This window comes from Buteo buteo, chromosome 2, assembly GCF_964188355.1.
Source record: "Buteo buteo chromosome 2, bButBut1.hap1.1, whole genome shotgun sequence".
NCBI lineage: Eukaryota > Metazoa > Chordata > Aves > Accipitriformes > Accipitridae > Buteo > Buteo buteo.
The window spans coordinates 32,694,493-32,715,464 of record NC_134172.1 but is presented as its reverse complement, the minus strand read 5'-3'; the positions used below and the strand labels follow the sequence as shown (position 1 = coordinate 32,715,464).

At 39.3% G+C, this 20,972-nt stretch overlaps 1 protein-coding gene across 1 annotated transcript in view; it reads left to right on the top strand.

Annotated features, from left to right (window-relative positions):
• Positions 1-20,972, top strand: part of DGKB (diacylglycerol kinase beta) — a 367,812-nt gene that overhangs the window by 801 nt on the left and 346,039 nt on the right. The gene's annotated exons all lie outside the window — the stretch shown is intronic.

Genomic DNA, 20,972 nt, shown 5'->3' with positions numbered 1-20,972 from the left:
GCGGTCGCGGAACTGGGGGGGCCGTGGATGTGCGGGTGCGTGTACGGAGGCAGCGGAGGGGCTGGGCGGAAAGTTGCAGCTAACCGTGCCGTATTGGATTGGTCACGACTCGCGGCTTTGGCTTCTAGTTAATGCCGGTTCGCCTCCTTGACCTACATCGCTTTGCTCAGCCCCGGTGGATGTCCTGACGCTGGACGAACGGGCTTTCGTCGGTAGCTGGGTTCAGAGCGGTGAACTGCTGAGGCAGGCGCTGTGGGGGCAGGAAACAAAAGGTGCCACTGCAAACTTGGGCTTTAAAGGCGGGTCTGCTGAAACTTTGAGTGTTGCTGTGACAGACTGCCTGTCTAAGGGTCTTTTCAAGGAAGGATTAAAAATCCTGTACTAATTGACAAAACTTTCGCATCTCTGGCGTCAGTCTAGATACAGCTTATTCTCGTTTTGCGTGGTCCAGTGTTGGTCTGATTCATTATGCTGAAGGGATTTTTATTTGTCGGGAGTGCGTTGTGAGTATCCTGGTTTTTGAAATGGATGAAGGGTTTTCTCAGAAGATTACTGTATCATAAGTAATTTTTTTTCCCTACCTAAACAAGCAGATTATAGGGTCTTCAGTTAATTCTTCTTTCTATTTGTCTGCTTTTCTACAAATTTAGTGAGAACTTTATTAATTTTCAAAAGCGCTTTTATCTGGTTGTTGTAACTTTAGAAAGCAGATGGAATAAGCTTTTAAAATCTGTATCATAAAATAAGAAAGGGAATGCAACAGGATGGGAAAAAACCAGTAATTTTTGCAGAAGAAATAGTCTTTTTTTTTTTCTTTCTCTTTTTTTTTGTCTTTCTTGAGTCACTAAACATTTCTTCTACTCCTGTTTAGGTCAAATGACCTAATGTAGCAAAGTAAATAGTTTTTGTTCTTTGCACTGCCACATATATTAAAATGTCATTACACATTAAAAAAAAATCCATACCAAGAAACAAATATGTATTCCCAAATGATGGAACTTGTGCTATGCTTTATGGGTAAAATGACAGGAAAGAAGTTCCTTGTTTCTCCCCAAAGTGATAATCTAGTATTGCTCGGAGCCTGAAACGCCTGTGTGGTGCAGAATGAAAACAATCATCAAGAAACATGGGGCATCACAAAGCAATGCTTTCCTTCTGGGGCTTCTGTTGTCCCTTGTTTATTTGTCAAGGTGGAAGGACTTTGTTGTTTATCATGTCGCAGAAGTCCTGAACAATTACTCAACAGTCGGAAATGTGCGTGGAGTGAAATATTTTCTGCTACGAATTTGAAATATTTGGGGCCCAAATCTGTTAATCTAATTTAGGTGCCTGCAAACAACGGAAGTTGCTGCTCTTAAGCAGGTTTAGGAAAAACTACACTTTCTTATGTTTGTTTAGGAAGAAGAAATACGTATGAACTGTTACTTACAAACTGAAGTCATCTCTTGCAAACACCTATAGGTTTCTCAAAATAAAACATTCAAAGAACAGTGCTCAGTAGCAGTGCAAAAAAGAACAGGTAAATTACTTCTGAAGAGCTTATGCAGTTTGAAAGTAACAAGGTTAGTATCTGTTTTGAGGAGCACTAGGCATCAGTTTTTTATTTATGAGGAGATTCTGCACCATTTCTGCTCCGGAACAAAATGTCATTTAGGTGACACTTTATGGGACAGGTCTAGGTACCTCTTGCCAATGGAATGAAATCACTGGAACAGGTCTGAAGAGAGTGATAAGAGGGTTGTAGGAAACCTGCTAGAGCAGCATTTTGATAAAGCAGAGTGTAAATACACTTGGGAGTAAAGGTAGTAATAGGTCAACACTGGAAAAATTCAAAGTCAGTTGGCTGGACTGGACTAATTTTGCTTTGTGCTTGTGAATGGCACCTAGAGAATGAAAGATAATGGGTTGAAGTTACAGCATGGATAGATGATACATAATGTTTCATTCTCTTTGAATTGTTTGGACCTTAGAATCCTTGTTATGGATTAGGTCATTGATAATTTACGGCTTTTGCACACAATTTTTAACAAGTCTTTTAATGCCTCAATTATTTCTGATGTTTCCTTGGTTAAAATTAGCTTAGTTGTAAAGAATACTTCATGTGATGATATCTGTATTCATAGCGTATGTTCTCATCTTTTGTCATGGTGAGAGTTGTGGACCATTGTGAAAAGCATGTGACAAAATGTTCCCATCTGTATCTAGAATTATGAAAGAGTGACAACAATCATCAGGGAGAGGAAAACAGAGCAGGTCTTGTTTTGTAGTTTGGTGTGCAGGAGCAAAAGAATTTCAGCCAGACTTCACCTGGGAAGGAGAAGGTACTTGGGAAAGACTTCTGTGTTAAGTTTAAAGTTATCATGTAAAATCTGGGAGACATCAACAGAGTGCAATGCTGTTGAAGAACAGGATGCTGACCTCCTGATATCATTGGTTTTGCATTCCAGCTCCCTGCTTCTTGTTGCTATCAAGTAAAGTTTGCATCCTATTTCAGGAGTTGCCAACTGAGCTTTGTGCTACTGTCTCAAACAAAAAATAAATCAATAAAATGTACCGGGCCTTGCTCCGGATATCATTCACAATTTTTTTTATACCTGCACAGAATGAGTTCTAAGCCTTATTCTGTAGGAATTCTAGCTTTTCACAGCCAGTTTAATCAATAGGAGATGATATAAAAGGATAAAAAAAATTCTTTCTGTGAGAAGAATTCCCCATAAAGAATCTGTTGACCTTCAGTTGTGAGTTTCTTCAGTCAGAGAGCTCTTGTCCATTGTTTCCTGCAGCACTTACAAAATAATTAGTAACAGTAATAGTAGACTTAGGACAATTATTTGTCCATAATTGCAGTTTTTCGTAACAGTATTTTATTAATACTTTTCTCTTTGGGGACTAGCTTTATAGCTGAACCAGCAAATTCACAGGACTAGAGGAAAGCTTAAGAAGTGACATGCTGGGTCTCACTGAAAAGAATTAGATGTTTGTAGTTATTTTTGATACCTTGTCTATAAAAGTGGAAAAAGTTATAAATTTGGGCTTTAAAACCGGTATCATCAGTTTGTCAGCCTGACCTAGTTTTCATTACGCTAACGATGCTCTTACTACGGATACAAATGATCCGATGCAGGTAAGGGATCTAGGCCAATTTAGGAAGTTGGGAAGTAAATATTTATTTATTTGAAATTGGGATGAGTAACTGTGCCCAAACACCCAGTAGAACAGCTTTACGCAATCTAGAACACATTTTCCTTTTTTAATTGTTTCTGAAGAAAACAGAAGATTTCTCTGAATAATGTTTGCAGAAGTTTAGCCCTGAGGGGATATAGTCTTGTTTAGCTAGTTTGCCACAAGTTTAAAAGCTTAACAAATGTAAGTATTTGGAGGCTGTTTAATTATTTCTTGTCCAACCTCTTAATACCAGTTTGGAATGTAAATGTACAACTCTGACACTATTGTGCTGCCCTAAACTATTTAAAAATAAAAGAAAGAAAAGCAAACTTGCAAACACATTTGTCAATTCAGTGTTACTAATTGGACTTCTAATTGCTGGGACAGATTAACTTTTTATTTTTAGATTGTTTGTTGTTTACGATAACAATGAATAGAATGACCTCTAGATACTTCTTTCTTGTCTGTTAATGATTTTAATTTTCAGGAATGGACCTTTTATATATGCTGGTAGAAATCTTTAGTTAATGCAAATGCCATAATTTCTTTTTTTTTTTGTTTGATTTTTGGCCACATTTTGATTACTTGGTTTGAAATTGTTGTGATTTTTTTCATTAGATGTTCAATGGGATGTCTAGTGCGCAGTAGTAGTAATTAGCAGTTGACTCTCTAGTCCTTACAGTAGGAAGAATCCCAACAGATGCATAATGAAGTTTTCACAGAAGTCATATGTTGCACTGTGTGCATCGAACTCTGTGAGACTTCTGCTGTGGAATAGTACTTCGCTTCCCTTCTGGATTGTCTTGTGGGACATTATGAAGAATTCCAATGTATGGTATTGTGGTGGTTTATTCAGGGAACATGGAGAACACACACAGATAACAGAAACTTGATCCTTTTTTTCCTTTGTCTTGTGAAATGTGTTGTGTAAAGGAAAAGCAACTAGTCAGATTTATTCTGTTTGGTCTAAATGTGTCTCCAGGTGGATGCTTCTGATGCTTAACTGATTCAAGTTTGGAAATTATCTGAAATCAATCCTGAACACTGTTGAAGTACACGTGGCTTTTTCATGCAGTTACATATTTGTATGTTTGTGGTCCTAAATGGCTGACAAGCTAAATTTAAGCAAAAGATAGAATTGGCAAATACTAAGGCAGCTGTATTGGCCCAGGAAAGATTGTGGATGATGTAAAATCAGCAGGCTTTCCTGTCTTGTCTTCTGAAAGGTAAAGAAGTGGTATCTTCTAAATCTGGTACATACAAGCTATGGCCTAGGCATAAGCTCTATGAACCACTGCATCCCAAGAATCAAGAGTCTGCTGGTTTTTTCCTCTGGAATCTTTTGCCTCTTTAATGGTGGATTTTCTCATGTTTCCTGCATGAATGGTTGTATTCATCAACTGAATGGGAGGTAATATTAGGATAAGTCCAGAAAGATGTTTTTAAGAAGGGAGGAAGGAAAAAAGGAAAAAAAAAAATTAAAAAAGGGAGGTAACAGAATTAATAGCCAAAAAAAAAAGATATTGAAGTAGATTAAAACAGCTGAATGTGTGATTACAGACAGGAATAATTAAGCATGCAAAGGGGAATTTAATGGTTACTGTTATTATTTTCTTTTTTTTTTTCCCCAAGGTTAGTCTTCAAAGAAAATAATTTACTAAAGTTTAAGGGAATTTAAGGTAGTGAATTCTGCAAAGAGGTTTTAGGATTAGAAATGTAAAACTTGGATGAAGCTCTTTAATATAGCCAGGATGCTGCTTCTTGTACTCCCAGAATTTTTTTTCTCAAGTTTTTTACTTTGGTTATTTCCTCATATTTTGATAATTTAGTCATCATTTAGATTTAAAAATTTTGATAATGTTCAAAATATACATAAATGGGACTAATCTGTCGTATATTCAGTATGTAAATACCATCTGGTTACCTTCTGTCTCTCCTATTATTGCTAATGGAAACACAAAAGCACCTGCTGGGGGAAATTTTAATTTTAAGATCAGCATCCTATATAGGTCAGTTGAAGTACATTCTGGATGTATCCAGGTCTCTCAATGCATTATAAAGGGTGCCTGGCTGGGATGACTCTTTCACAGTTTAAGGTCTAATTTTAAGGCATCCAGCTTTGGGTGAGATAAATTATACCCTTGGGTATATTCTCAACTAGAAGCAAAAGTGTAAGGGAGAACTGAACTCCTAAGATGTATCAAATCTTCTCCGTGCATTACTGAAAATAAACAAGAAGTAAAATAGTCTTAAAAAAAAAGTAGTTGCTTAGAATGGGCCACATACCAGAAGTTAAATATCAAAGGACCTATTTTTAAATGTATCTAAATAAACAAGTACTTTGGAGCATTTCCATTTTTCTTCATGTCCTAAAAAAATGGCTATGATATGCTTTTATCAAAAAAGGCTCTGTCTTAATTCCTTATTGCTAGAAAATATTCCAGTAACAGTTTTTAATGAAAAATAAAATTATAGAATTTTCTGAAACTCTAGATTTACTTTGAAACCGCAAAGCCTTGCTCAGGAATTTGGTTTTACTTTGTTCTACATGTCTTACAAATTGGAAAAACTTTGATGGCTGTGCCCGGGTTTATCTTCATATGCTGTTGCAAATTTAAAATTGTATAGTAGTACGATGACTTCTGCTCAGGAGGGGCAGTGGGTCATTTTGCCCTTCTTTTACTTTAAAAGCACTCACGAAAAGGTTTGTGCTTAAACTTAGAAGTCTTACAACTTCTATGTCAAAGAATTCAAACCTTCTAAACAACGTAATCTTTCATATAACGGAGAGATAAAACTTTGTACTGCCCTTTGTTAGGCTTAGCGCTGTTGACACAACTGAACCGTTTCTTCATAAAAATAAAACGGCTGGAGGAATCCTGGGGAAACCTCCCAGCTTTGAAGCTTAGGTGGTGTTAAGCACAGTAGATTACTCTGATAAGAATATTCATTTACTTCCTTTTTAAATTTAAAATGACAAGTGGTTATTTGGTCTTCCTTACATAGTAAAATACCATATTCAGCTATGAAACTTTTTTGCCTTTGTGAATTCAAAATAATGACTTATAGAAAAGCTTTATATTCTGTCAAAGACTGTTTCCTATAAATAATTTAGGCATCCAGAAACTATAAAAACAGCTTGTGAGGTTACTTGTATGAGTGATCAAGACATTTTTCTACCCTGTGTTACACAGTGCACCGGTATGGTGAGTTTTTCCATGCCTCTGTTGGTGTTGAGAAAAATGATGTTGATGGATGATCTGGTTCTTGTATCTAGTTGCATCTCTAATGAGCAAGAGGAAATTCAAGTCTCTAGTAAGGATTTCTGTGCATTCTTATTCAGGTCTGATGAACTGGAGGTCAGTGTAGATCATCTGTCAATGACAGAAGAATTTGTAGACTCATATAAATACACTTTTACAAATAACAGTAACATATTCAACCATATTTCAGTGTAGTTTAATGAGCAGATAGCTGTAGAGGACAGTGATAAGAATATATGAACCATATTAAAGATCTTTTACTTTTGAAGAGCACTCCTTCAGGGGTTTAGACCATACTCTCTGTGATGTTATTTCTGTTCAGGACACATTCCTGATCAACTCTGGTCTCTCAGTGAAGCTTTTTCATTTCAGATCCTACATTAGTGACTCTCAAAATGCTGTCTAGCTAAAGGAAGGGATGACCTCCTACCCTTTCGGTATCCTAACATGATGATGTATTAAGATGGTGAATTCTGCGTGATTAGTCCAGGACCCTAACTAAAAGCATAACCACTGCTACGGGGGTGGAGTAATGCTTTCATTATCTAGAAACCTTGAAAACTTCTTTAATTCATCTACCATCTTAAGATAAAATTAAATGAAAGCATTATTTGCAAATAAAAAATAAACTACTGTGAAGCATGGGTTTATAATGACGGTGATTACAGAACTGAAAGATATTCTTGCTTTGTTTACTTGTACTAAAAATTAGATCTAAATCTTCTATGTATCCTGACAAGGTACAACTCCTTAGATTTGCTGTGAGGTCAAGGTCTGATTTGTCTTGCATTATTTACATTCCTGGCCAGCTTTCACTGGAGACCATCACAAGCAGGAAAAGTTTGCCAAATCTTCTACATATTTCTTGGCACATTCTGCAGTTTTCATTCAGATTCAAATGCTTCATCCCTTCCCCTTAGAGATTATTAATCTTTAATTTATTCAGGAAAAGTTTCAGCACTCCTCCCCTTGTCTTGTTTACTGCTCTCATTCTGTGGAAATGCAAATATGTGTTCAGCAGAGCAGGTGCCATCTCTTTTAAAATCTATGAGCAAATTATTAACCCATGGAGGAATAAAATGCTGTTCCTTTGCAGCGAAGTTGATACGTGTATCCCAATATGAGGTGTACTTGCTGAACCTTGTGTTTTCATATCAACATGTACGTTGTTAACCATGCTTGATATTAACATATGAATATGAATCACATGTGTAGCTCATTACTGCATGTTGATATCAAAATGTATTTTCATCCTGTTTAGGCTGACTGAGTCCCAATTCTATGTTTGAGGGGTACATTAACACTTACAGAGTTGTATAGGACCTCTATAAATAGACCCTGTATGTCTACTTTCTTTATAGAACCTAAACGTCTTGAACACTTAAAAGCAGTATCTACTACATCTGTTCAAATGTTTTGGGGATATGCAGAAAATGGTAAGGCTGTTTAAAGAGAAATTCCTTGTGAAAAGCACAAAGTTTGGGGAGATTTTAAACTGTTTTTAAAAATCAAGCACCAGAAGGCAGAATAGCTGTGGTGATGATCTTCAACCTGTGGGTGTTGTAGGAGGGAAGATAATACTTACCTTGCCTTCAACAATGTTGTTGTTTCTGCAGATTTAACACAAATTTCACTGAATATTTCTTTTTTTGGTTAACCTAATTGAATTGAAGAAGGGAAGGGAAAGAAAGACAGTTCATGTGAGCATATCCTTTCTGTCTTATTACTTTAAATGCCCCGTAATACCCTTAAATACCTTAAAATGGATGTAAACAGCCTAATGTGAAGACCTTAAATATTGTTGTTAAGTTTTTCATGGAGAAGAATCATACGTATGGTAGATAGGTTCTTCTGAAGAGTTGATAATGCAGATTCCATTCCTCAATATAGCCGCAGTGGGATTCTGTAAATGACTGCAAGCACAACTAGAACTTAAAGGGATGTTTTGCATTAGTTACTATGTAGTTATTTTTTAGAACTATGCATATTGCCCGTAAAACCTGTTGTTTGTGTGCCCCAACATGTATGGGAAGTATGTGCTGTATGTGTGGCAAGTGAACACACCCAGTACAGTGCGTGGTAACCATTGCAGCATTTACTTTTTTTCAGAGCAAAGTCATTACTACTAGCCAGTTTTGTCTGGACTTTTTATTCTGTGGAGTCATATTCTGCACATGGTCCTTAAACTTCACTGTGGCTTATTCATATCCATGTCGAGACAAGGCACTATTGGCAGGACAGGTGAATGGGATCATTCTTCATCCCGCTTCTTAGAAGCATAAGGATAGTTTTACTGGATCAGACTAGAAGTCTGTCTGGGCTATTATGCTGTCTCCTAACAATGATTACGAAGGGAAGAATATAAGAATAGTATGAGCATCTCCAGAGCATTACTGCAGGCTCTGACACTCTATACATGTTTATTATTTTACAGATTTCTGCCATATCCCATTGCTTCTTTTCGAAGCTAGATGAATTCTAGTATAATCTTTTGTTCCTTATAGGCAGGTTGCTCCATCTTTTTGTCCTTCTCTTTCTCCAGTTCTACTCTAATCAATTTGAAAAATCCAAACCCTCTATATGTTATTCAAAATGCAAGTGTACCAGGGATCTATACAATGGAATAAATTGTTTTATTCTGTGTTCCTTTCTGAATACTTTTTTTTTTTTGAATGCTGCTGAGCACTGATCTGGTGTTTTCTGATTATAATTCCAAAATTTCATTTCTGAGTGATAACTCATCACCGATGAGCTCACTACTCATCACTTTAAGTGTACAGGTAGGATTTTTTTTTTCCTATGTGCTACTTTATATTCATCAAAGCTGAGGCTTGTGAGACAATTCCAGTGGGAAGTGGAGGGCAGCATTAGCAAGCAAGAGAAAGACGAGTCAGGCTATTATGGGATTTAGTGCCTATATTATACCTAAATTCTGGTTCAACTCTCTCAATCTTTTCCTGTATCTGTCCTTAAAAACATTATGGTATCTGTGTTTAAATGTTTCCTTGTTATGGGTATAATAACAAATAGAAGAACGACTTGATCATCCATTGGAAATAGGTTGTTTTTCTTTATGCATAAAAGAAGATAGTGAACTTAAAATTATTTAAAAGATAAACTTCATACCAGTCTAATAAATCACATCTCTTGGGTAAAATTACTCATTTAAAGAATCATTAGAAATAGAAGTATGTTTTAAAAAATCTTTTAAAATGGTTTAGCTTTTTTGTTTTTCTGTGTGTGCTAGTCTTCTAATCATAACCTAATACAAAATAAGATAATATGGTTAATCTTCTGCTGCAGAATACATAAATACCTTGACTTTGTCCATTTAGAACATGGTTCTGTGTATATAAGTATGTATACATTCTGTCTAGTTTTATATTGACTACATGCTGAGTGTGCCAGCAAACTTTCATTGTATCTTGGGAACATGATTAAATTTATAGCTGTCAGAAGGTATCTATTACAGTTTAATTACTTACAGGAATTGAAGTTTTGAGGTGGTAGTTAGAGAAGCAGTTCCCAAACAAGTGACTAACCCTAAATGGGATCACATTAGTTCTGGATGAAGTCCAAAACTTGACAGAAATGTTATTTTTATCTAGATCATATGCCCAACAGCAGTGGAGTGTGTAAGTAAGTGGTACTGTGTGTGTATGTATTATTACTAAATAATTGACTGTATATTACAATATTACTACTATTTAAAAAAATAAACATCACCATATTCATTCTCTTTCAATTGACTAATATAGCAATGGGAACATGGACCTGGAATGGGTCACATGGACCATTGTGTCTAGTCATTTATAGCTTCAGGAAACCATGTCATAGATGCTTCATTCAGGTGGGGTTCACTGAGCATCAATTTTGCATATCCTTACCACAAGCCACAGAATGTTTCCCTGCATTCTAAAAAATAACTAAGATTTATAATACAAAACCAAGACGTTAAAATATTTATGCTACAAGAAGAAAGAGGGAAAAATACTGAGATAATTTTGGTTTAGAATAAAACATAATACTTTGGTTATGTTTGTATGCCTTCTGTGCTCATCTGTGAAGATACTTAAGCAAAGCGGTTACTGTCATAATTTATTTAGGGTCTGCTATTTTAAATTTAAGTATTGGAGAAGATGGGAACAATATTACCTCTTATTTGAAAGTGTGACTGTTCTCACTGGGAGTCTGTTTCCAAGAGCTGTACTTCCGTGAAGTTGGTGATCACGCTTAATTGAAAAAACTACATTTCCCATAAATTATTCTGTATGCACTACTTGTCATTATAAATAATGCTTGTAAATAATAGTGCTTATAAATAATATAGTATATAGCCTTGCATTACATCATTTCTTTAATCCTTTAGTAGGAGTTACAGTTCTGTGACACGTTATATGAATCTAAGTGAAATATTGTCCAGTATTTCATAGTTAGTCTGAAGTAATGAGATAGACTGGTGCCACCCTGTTAGGTGTACAGTATAAAAATTTACATTACAAAGGAATCCAAGCAATTTTAGCTCAGTTAGATATGTATTTAATAATAACCACTGCAATGTTCCGGGCTAGTAAAATTAATGAATAACGATCACTATCAAATGTCAGTGTGTTATTCTGTGGTTCTGAACTTGCAAAGGCGAATATGCAATAGTAAATGAGGAAGGCTGATGCTGTTGGACTCCAGTTACTGCTTTTTTTTTAAAGTTCACTTATTCTGAAAATACTGAGGTAGGCTGAGCAATGTTTCCTATACTTTGAAGTTTTGAAGGAAAAATGATGTATAGTATAAAATCAATGCATCATAATGCTGACTCTTGAGATGTGACCTCTGGTATTGTGGGTATCTTGGCAAAACTTATCAAATTTATTTTTTCTGTATTTCCCCTAAGCTATAGTTTTGTTATGGCCCTCATAGCAGACGCATAGAAAGCGTATGCAGGCAGCTTCTAACCTACTGATATTCTGAGGGAGTTATGTTAGGATTTAGACCAAGACGAGGTCATGCCTCTCGAACTGCCAATCTTCTTCCTTCTGTGTGTGGAGCTGCTGCTGACGTACGTGGGAATTTCACTTGTGTGGAGGTCGTGGTATGTAGTCCCTGAGAGAGGCTTCAGTTAAGTGATGTGGTCAGTAACATGCGAATTGGTAGTGAGGTGTAGTTGAAATGCCCTGCTGCAGCCATAACTTCATTCATTTTGGAGAACTGAAACAAGATGATGTGTGGATCTAATATTTAATTAGTTTTATAACCTTCAGATCTTTAGGTGATTTTCCTCATAATGACTTGCACATAAAAGATGTATATGCAGATGCGAATATAATGTACACTTTTTTATTTTTACTACAAGAAAAATATGCTTGAACTTTTTTTATTATTATTTTTTTATTTGTCTGGACCTTGCTATATTAGAACAGTGCCTACAACTCTGCTTTCTAGGAATATGTAAAATATATACATTAATTCTTAGAAAATGAGTAGTTCAGTCATCAGTCTCCAGATATGGCCCTTTTGTTCTTGATCACTGTTGTTCCTCTACTCTGCTGTATGTTATTAATCAACTATGTATTATACCATAGGTTTTTCTGTTGCATTGGTGCCATAGTGGTAAGAATCTTAGAGGTACAGAAACATACTAATATAATCTAGGGAATATTTTAGTAACAGTTATATATATATTTTATTTTTTTTATGCTACATGGAAATATATATTCAGTGATACATAGAAGAGTTTTGTAAATTAAAGATGTTAATCTATGTGTGTAGCTTCTTCCTAGAGTCAGTGAAATGTGCGACAGAAGGTGAGCCCAGCTCAGTTACTCCCTTTATTGTCCACCTCTTTTTTTATAGCATTTTGGAAAAAATCCCTGTTGCATTTCCTAAAAAGGCCACCAGAAAAGCAACTGAGGAAAATTCCAACCATGTCTATCTTGTACCCGTCTTACATCCTCTAACTGCTGCTGCAGCCCTTTTTTTAAATCTCTGTTGCTGTCTCCTCGCTTTCCATGTCCTTGAGCTGTTCCTGCTTTTTCTCTTCCACTGGATGTTGATAGTGCACTCAGGGGATTGGGAACTGCGAAGGTGGGAGCTGCTTGTGCTGGTCTCAAAGGCTGATGGGGCACTGCCAGTGGCGATCCCAGTGGAAGTGACTGCAGGAGAGAGAAACCGAATTTCTACTTGGCTAGTTAGCTATTTTGGGATATTTTTTGTTATTTGGGTTTTTGGGTTTTGGTAGGTTTTTTTCCCCTTTTCCTAAAGACTGGGGAGAACTGGTGTGTATAGGAAATGAAGAGGAAGAAAAAAGAGGGAGAATTATAAAATCTGTATCTTTCTTTTCAAATACTTATTGCCTTGAACAGATGGTGAGGGCTTCCCCCCCTTCCCCCCCACCTTCTGAAATGGAATTCCAGTAAAAATTTAGGATGCCTCCATGTGGTCTAAGCTCCAGGTTTGACTTAACTGTGCATCTTTTCTTGAAATTTATGTGAACATCAGGTCTGGTTTGTACGGACACAGTATAGGGGAAAGTGATTTGCTAGCATCTGCTTACCACCATCCTGGTGGGCAGGTGCTAACAGGATTGTCATATGCACAGTCATGCTTGATTTGCATTTTATTTCAGAGTGTTTTGGGTGTATTTCCGTTTCAAAATATTTACTTTTCTACTTGGGATGATTACAGCAGTTAGTGATATGCAAAAAGTCAATCTGTGCTCCTATTTATCAAGTGCTGGGGCTAAAATTTCAGCATTGTGTGAAAGCGAGCAGGTCCTAGGCAAAGATGCTTAGGGCTGAGTGAATCTTTGCTTTTTAAATGAAGGAATGGACTGTATTATTTTGTGGAAGTTGCACTCCATGAGGATTGCTTCTTCAGAGAGTCAAAGTGCTACTGTTAAAGATAGTCTGTGAGAGTAGACAACAGATTGACTGCCAGAGCAAAGTGGCAGGAAAAGTTGGTAGGAAGAACCTTATGCAACCAAATAAAATTTGTCACTGGCTTTTTTTTTCTTTTTTTTTTTTTCCCCCCCCTCTTTTGTGTGCGTGAGGAGAGATGCTTAGAATCATTTTCCTGGGAGGTAAAAGCACAAAAGCACAGTGGGAAATGGTTGTGTGGGTTTGAGAGATGCTCTGGAAATACTGTTTTTTGGGAAAACCTGTTGACCTGAGTGGAAATCTCATGACCACATCCTGCACAGGCAGAACAGGAAAACTGCAGCTGCTGCTGGCTCCTCTTGTGCTGTGGAGGGAGGGACAAGAATAAGAGAAATGGGAGGTGAATGATTCAAGATGGGTACATTCCTCCTCAAGGGTGAGAGGAGCCAGGACAGCTGTCAGTCTGTGAGCAAGGTGACGTGCTGTGGCTTTGGAACAGGTAGAGCAAGGAATTCTTTGAGGGGCATTAACTAAGTCCTTGGTGAATACCAGAGCACAAGAGGAACAAAATGTTGTGGTGAGTGTTTGAGCAACATCCAGTTACACAGATGTGAAATGGTGCTCAGAAGAAAGAAGCACACTGGGATCTGAGCAGTCAGGGATCAGGTTAAGAAAAATGAAAGCCCTGATAGAATTAAATCTGGCCAGGGAAGTCAAGGGAAACAAGAAGAGCTTTTATAGATACATCAGTGATTTAAAGGAAGACTAGGGAAAATGTGGGCTGTCTCCAGAAGGAAATGGGAGACCTGGTTACCCTGGATATGGAGAAGGCTGAAGTACTCAGTGACTTTTTTTGCCTCGGTCTTCACTGACACATGCTCCAGCCACACAACCCAAGATGCAGAAGGCAAAGGCAGGGACTGGGAGAATGAATAACCACTTGCTGTAGGAGTAGATCAGGTTCAAGACCATCTGAGGAACCTGAAGGTGCACAAGTCCATGGGACTGGATGAGATGCATCCATGAGTCATGAGGGAACTGGCAGATGAAGTGGCTAAGCCACTGTCGGTCATATTTTAGAAGTTGTGGTGGTCCAGGGAAGTTCCCACTAACTGGAAAAGGGGAGGCATAACCCCTGTTTTTAAAAAGGGTAAAAAAGAAGACCTGGGGAATTGCAGGCCAGTCAGTCTTACCTCTGCGCCTGGCAAGGTCATGGAGTGGATCCTCCTGGAAACTATGCTAAGGCACATGGAGAATAAGGAGGTGATTGGTGACAGCCAACATGGCTTCACTAAAGGCAAGTCATGCCTGACAAATTTGGGAGTCTTCTTTGACAGGGTTACAGTGTTAGTGGATAAGGGAAGAGCAACTGAAGTAATCTACCTGGACTTGTGCAAAGCATTTGATGCTGTCCCGCACAATATCCTTGTCTCTAAATTGGAGAGACATGGATTTGATGGATGGACCACTTGGTGGATAAGGAATTGGCTGGATGGTCACACTCAAAGAGTTGCAGTCAATGGCTCAATGTCCAAGTGGAGAGTAGTGACAAGTGGCATTCTTCAGGGGTCAGTATTGGGACCGGCACTGTTTAACATCTTTGTTGGTGACATGGACAGTGGCATTGAGCACACCCTGAGCAAGTCTGCCAATGACACGAAGCTGTGTGGTGCGGTCAATACGCTGGAGGGAAGGGATGCCATTCAGAGGGACCTTGACAGTCTTGAGAGGTGGGCCCATGCAAACCTCATGAAGTTCAACAAGGCCAAGTGCAAGGTGCTGTGCATGAGTCAGGGCAATCCCAAGCACAAATACAGGCTGGGCGATGAGTGGATTGAGAGCAGCCCTGCAGAGGGGGACTTGGGGATATTAGTGAATGCAAAACTGAGTATGAGCCAGCAATGTGCGTCTGCAGACCAGAAAGCCAGTCGCATTCTGGGCTGCATCAAAAGAAGTGTGGCTAGCAGGTCGAGGAAAGCGATTCTCCCCCTCTACTCCACTCTTGTGAGACCCCACCTGGAGTACTGAGTTCAGCTCTGGGGCCCCCAGTGTAAGAAATACATGGACCTGTTTGAGCAGGTCTGGAAGAGGGCCATGAAGATGATCGGGGGCTGGAGCACCTCCCCTGTGAGGATAGGCTGAGAGAGTTGAGGTTGTTTAACCTGGAGCAGAGAAGGCTTTGAGGAGACCTTATAGCAGCCTTCCAGTACTTAAAGGGGGCCTACAAGAAAGATGGGGAGGGACTCTTTATCAGGGAGTGTAGTGATAGGATGAGGGGTAATGGTTTTAAACTGAAAGAGGGTAGATTTAGATTAGATACTGGGAAGAAATTCTTTACTGTGAGGGTGGTGAGGCGCTTGAACAGGTTGCTCAGAGATGTTGTGGATGCCCCATCCCTAGTAGTGTTCAAGGCCAGGTTGGACGGGGCTTTGAGCAACCTGGTCTAGTGGAAGGTGTCCCTGCCCATGGTAGGGGGTCCAGAACTAGATGATCTTTAAGGTCCCTTCCAACCCAAACCATTCTATGATTTTGTGATCAAGGATAAGTTGGAGGCTCTGATGTCCAGGAGGTGTGAAGGGCGAACAGTTCTTTGACAAGGGAAAGAAAGATGTGTCTTCATGCTGATGTTGCATTTGCTGTGATTTCATACCAAGTTGTTAGAGATTTTTTATGTTGTTTTGCATGTCTCTTTTTTTTTTTTTTTTTTTTTTTTATTATTACTAGTATTCCAGTTTGGGCCTATTTTGGCAAGGGCATCATCTGCATGACTAAAGCAATTCTAAATATGGGGGGGAGGGGGAGCTCCCTACATCATTGATATTTGTGGTGGGATGACCCTGGCTGGACACCAGTTGCCCACCAATGCCTCTCTATCACTCCCCCACTTCAGCTGTACAGGGTAGAGAAAAATGTAACAAAGGGCTCATGGGTTGAGATTAAGGACAGGGAGAGATCACTCAACAGTTACCATCGTGGGCAAAACAGACTCGACTTGGGGAAAATTAACTTAATTTATTGCCAGTCAACCAGAGTAGGGTAATGAGAAATAAAACCAAATCTTAAAACACCTTCCCCCCACCCCTCACTTCTTCCTGGGCACAGCTTCATTCCTGGATTCTATACCTACCCACCCCAGTGGCACAGGGGGACAGGGAATGGGGGTTACGATCAGTTCATCACATGTTGTCTCTGTTGTTCTTTACTCCTCAGGGGCAGGACTGCTCACACTCTTTCCCTGCTCCAGCGTGGGGTCCTTCCCACAGGAGACAGTCCTCCACGAACTTCTCCAATGTGAGTCCTTCCCACAGGCTGCAGTTTTTCACAAACTGCTCTGGCATGGGTCCCTTCCATGGGCTGCAGTCCTTCAGGCACAGACTGCTCCAGCATGGGTCCCCCGTGGGGTCACAAGTCCTGCCAGAAAACCTGCTCCACTGTGGGCTTCCCACGTGGTTACAGTCTCCTTCGGGTGTCCACCTGCTCCAGCATGGGCATGGGCTGCAGGTGGATATCTGCTCCACTGTGGACCTCCATGGACTGCAGGGGGACAGCCTGCCTCACCATGGTCTTCCCCACAGGCTGCAGGGGAATCTCTGCTCTGGCACCTGGAGCATCTCCTCCCCCTCCTTCTTCACTGATCTGGGTGTCTGCAGGGTTGTTTCTCTCACATATTCTCACTCCTCTCTCTAGCTGCAGTTTCTGCTGCCACAACTTTTTTCCCTTCTTAAATCCGTTATCCCAGAGGCACTACCACCGTTGCTGATGGGCTCGGCCTTGGCTGGCAGCAGGTCTGACTTGGAGCTGGCTGGCATTGGCTCTGTCAGACATAGGGGGAGCTTCTGGCAGCTTCTCACAGAAGCTGTCCCTGTAGCCCCCGCTGCTACCAAAACCTTGCCACACAAACCCAATACAATATTCAGACAAACCAACCCCAAACCCAGAACACCCATGGGAACTGTGTATTGCAAGATCAGTGATATCTGTGCGTGATGTGTGGAGGGTGGGGGTTACATTCAATATGCCTCTTATGTGTTCTAGAATTACCTATATCGATGAAATTGAAGCAATTTATGGAACTGAGGAAGTGAATATTGAGGTTCTGTGATAATGCTTTTACTGTCATCTGTGTACATTGCTGCTGTCAGTCTAGACGATTGTGTAAGAGGATACAGTACCTTTGAACTAGACCATTTGACCAAAAAATGCTAATCATCTAAGAGCATTGGTTATGCTATGAAAACATTGGAATTCTTAGATAAAAGCTGTTTAATGAAGTTAATGGAAGCTTTTGTCCTAATTGTAAGTCAGACATGAGATAATATGAAGCTGTACTGATGCAGAAGGTTATTGTTCTTTTGAAAGGGGTTTCAGATGACTTCACCAGGGGATTTCTGGGGATGTTCCTCTGTGTATCTGTTGTAAAATAACAGCTCTGGTATAAATAAGGATAGTATGCCTCTTAATATTAAGTATTTGTTATGGACTTAAATCAGAACTTTATGATTACTTTGGTATTTCATAGAGATCTCATTTTCAGAAGTAAGTAAACAAGGAAAGTACGGTGTTTTTGCAGAATTAAAATTTATAGTTGCATTTCGTGTCAGAGAAATCGTCTTAAAAGAGTAAACAATAGCAAGACATGACAATATTTACTTCCTTTCTTGATGTTCTGTAGAGCAGGTGAAGTGCATCGAATGTATTTGGCATGATGAACTTTGTTCAGTGTTGACACAGACTAAAAGAAAGGTCTCCCTCACTCCCTACCCCTCTGTGGTACTTTCTGTGGCTGTGGCATCCACACTGTTTGCAGCGTGTCCTGTGGAAGGACTGAGATGACACGGGTCAAACGTGAGGGTAATGTTAGACTCAGATCTGAAACATTTTTGCTCATGGCCATCTGGTCTCTCTAGGTCCATGCCTGCTTACTTTTGCTGCTATGGATGATGCTGTTGGCTGTTCCGCTGCTGCCACAGCGTTTGCGGGTGCCTGTGACACCGGGTGTTAAGGGAGGGGAGCCAGCAGGACTCGCCTCCCAGGAAAGCTGGGATTCCCCATGCAACCCCTTCGTCATGGGGAACCTTGTCTGCCTCTGCAGCTATGGAGCTGTCCCATGCATGTACCTTCTCACCCCTTTGGGAACAGCTGAAGATAACTTAGGGGTTAACTTAGTGGTAATGCTACAGCTTTCTGAAATTTTCAGAAACTTTTTCATCAAAAGTATTTAAGCTAGGTAAAAAAAGTACTTTGGGATGTCTTGTTCCATTTATTTTTAAAGACTATTCTCCATAGAAATCAGTGGAGAGTTCTTCTTAAAACAGATGGCACAATGTGGGCCATTGTAATGCAATTTTCTTTGTAAAATGCTGTGTCCCGGGGCATATTTACCACAAATGAAGCAATCGTGATGTGCCATAAAAGAGAATACATGTGTTTTTGCAATGTTTGATATATCTAAAAAATCTGCATAACTCTGCTGACTCTGCCAAGCAAGCAAAGCTTGCTATTTTCAGTACAGTATTTTTGGGCTTTCTGAGTATTTTGAAACTGTCAGTACAGTAACTGCTTTGACTATTCAGGAAAACTTTGTAAATCCAAAATTTTAAACATCAATAAATACAGTATTATCTGAATTATGAGTAGCAAGAAGTAGATCCCTCTCCCCTTGGATGAACTTTTTGGCAGAAAAATACACTTTATTTTGTTTACTGGAACTTTTTAGCTAATATGTGTAGATTTTAAAGCCATAAAGTAAAGGAATACTGTATAGATACCAGAATAGAGATACTTAAGAGTCATCTTTCTGGTTGACAACTAAGCAGTGTAAGTATCTATCTCACCTATTATCTGTGCCAACTTGGACTTAGTAATTAATTAAGCAACACTATTGTAAGAGGTCAGGTGACACCTCTTATTAAAATGGCTAGATAAATTTCATGAATAACTAAAATAGGGAAGAAATACACAAAACAATATGGAAGTTATTTATTTTCATCAGAATATTGTGATGTATCTATGTAGAAATATATATGTTTATAATTTCACCTTTATCATAGGTAGGTTTCTAAAATAGTTACAAGATATAATAGCAGTAATGTTCAGTATACTTATCCTGAACAAAAATGAAAATAGGAAACATAAAATTATGTTGTACATATATTTACAACAGGATATTTTTACAGTGAATTTCGTATGTATACTAAAATCTATGTTTTTAGTTCTTTTAAGATGCCAAAAGAAGTGACTGACTTATTTTAGTTGTGCCAATTTAAGAAATGTAAGCTAAATCTAGTGATGCAATTGGTGCCTGGGAACCTTGAGGACTGGAAACTACTAGTAAATGTTAAAGGTCTATAATAATCTCTTGAATCTTCTGTTTTGTGTATCTGAGAAGGCCAGAGTCTGAAAAAGGCTAAATGCACTGAATTCTCACTTGCTTCTGAAAATAGAGTGTTTGGCATTTTGCAATTTTGTATTCCAAGTAGCAGCAGCAGCTTTTTCTTATTTTCTCATTACTCAGCTTAAGGCATATACCCTTTTCCCCCCTTAAGGGGAAAGACCGCAGCAGTTAAGATTCAAGACTAGGTGATCTGAATTTGGTTTGTACCCTAAGGCACATTGCTCAGAATCTCCATCTTCCTTTTGTTTAGAGTGCTTTTACTGCAACAAAGAAGTGGATACATTAGGAGCATTTCTGGCCTTTGGGGTGTAGGCTCAGGCCCTGAGTACTGCCGCCCAGCACCATTTTGGATAGGGTTTGGGCCTGTGCTGACCCACCTCTATGGAAGAGGAATGGAGCTGCTGGAACTGGATGGGAGCAGTGACATTTTCCAACCAGCTCCCCAGCGTGGGTAACTGGAAAACCAGGACCCTGGGGCAAACGACAGTACACACACTCGAGTGATTTAAAAACAGCCACAGATTTCTGGAATGGTGACATTATCGGATATACGTAGTGATAATGTTTCCTTAGTGGTTGTCATGGTTTAACCCCAGCCGGCAACCAAGCCCCAAACAGCTGCTCACTCGCTCTCCCCTGGTGGGATGGGGGAGAGAATCGGAAGGGTAAAAGTGAGAAAACTCATGGGTTGAGATGAGGACAGTTTAATAGGTAAAGCAAAAGCTGTGCACACAAGCACAGCAAAACAAGGAATTCATTCACCGCTTCCCATCAGCAGGCAGGTGTTCGGCCATCTCCAGGAAAGCAGGGCTCCATCACGCGTAATGGTTACTTGGGAAGACAAACGCCATCACTCCGAACGTCCTCCCCTTCCTCCTTCTTCCCCAGCTTTATATGCTGAGCACGATGTCGTATGGTCTGGGATACCCCTTTGGTCAGTTGGGGTCAGCTGTCCCGGCTGCATCCCCTCCCAACTTCTTGTGCCCCCCCAGCCTCCTCGCTGGTGGGGTGAGGTGAGGAGCTGTGTGTAAGGACTGCTCAGCAGTAACGGAAACATCCCTGTGTTGTTAACCCTGTTTCCAGCACAAATCCAAAACATAGCCCCGTACCAGCTACTATGAAGAAAATTAACTCTATCCAAGCCAAAACCAGCACAAGTATTTACTTCCTTTGAACTACTTTTTCTTGTTTTAATTAATGATGTATTAACTAAAGCTAGCTGTACATGACAGACAGGGAATTTTAATTAAAATTCTGTGGTTTGGGTAATTAGATATC